Raw genomic sequence first — 957 nt, 5'->3', positions numbered from 1 at the left:
TTGGCCCGGGCCGGCGTGTAGTCTCCCCTGCGCCCCGGCACCACCACCACCTACTGTCTCCACCTTCACTTTGTTGTTCTCACGCCCGCCGCCAGGACGCTGTGTCCCGCACGCCGGCCACACCCTCGTCTTGCTTTCCTGTCTTCCTCAGCTCTTCTTCTTCACGTCATCTGCCTCATTAACATAAACGTTCTGGGCGCGACAAAGTTGCCACAGCAATCCAAACTCTTGTTGCCATTCTCAACAATCTATGCAAGCACACTTGGACCTCTGCATGACAGGTGAAAGCGAGTGCCTCTTGTTCGTCGTGTTATGCTTATGAAACGTGATTGTTATTCTCGGCTCATGAATTATCCTCCATCCACCACATCCTCCATCTCCATCACCGGCACTGTCACTTCCATCCCCGGCACCCTTCGCTGCCTGCACGTGTTGCCCGCCGTCAGCTCTCCAGCCAGTGGATGTCAGCCGGGGTGTTGACTGTGACGTCAGCTCCATTGACAGACGCCCCATCCCCCCCTTAGTGTACCGGGATTCAAGCCGACTCCGGCCTGTCCAACAAGTCTTTCTCAAACCCCCCGAGATATCTCTAACTCTCAGCAATAAAGTGTCTCCGCCGCACAGGAGGCTGACGAGAGCCGCCCACGTCACCTGCTCCGAGCTCCATTCAGCAATACAGGCCGCCCGCCGACCTACAACAGGTAAACAGTTCCGTGAGAGACAGAAGGAGAGAACAGCATGAGCAAAATGTGGTTCATTGTCGTAGCTTATTGCATTATGCTTTACTTGCTGTCAGCATCACTAATTGCCAAGGCAAGACCCGTGAGACTCGCTCACGCCGGGAGCCCACGCACGTCATGCAGCCTCACGCTAGCGGAGGTAACTCGCCTGACGAAAGCATTGTAGGTTCACATTTTGTTCTGCTGGTTCTCTTTTGCTGATATTTAGATGGTACTC

At 54.8% G+C, this 957-nt stretch overlaps 1 long non-coding RNA gene across 1 annotated transcript in view; it reads left to right on the top strand.

The window, feature by feature from the left end:
• The first annotated feature begins 13 nt into the window (after positions 1 to 13).
• LOC119593156 overlaps positions 14 to 957 on the top strand; it is a 99250-nt gene continuing 98306 nt past the window's right edge. The window contains exon 1 of the long non-coding RNA XR_005230502.1: positions 14 to 701. This is a non-coding gene — a long non-coding RNA (uncharacterized LOC119593156). The remainder of the gene's footprint in view (positions 702 to 957) is intronic.

The sequence above is a fragment of the Penaeus monodon genome, chromosome 31 (genome assembly GCF_015228065.2).
Source record: "Penaeus monodon isolate SGIC_2016 chromosome 31, NSTDA_Pmon_1, whole genome shotgun sequence".
Taxonomy (NCBI): Eukaryota; Metazoa; Arthropoda; class Malacostraca; order Decapoda; family Penaeidae; genus Penaeus; species Penaeus monodon.
This window is presented reverse-complemented; position numbering and strand designations above follow the sequence as displayed.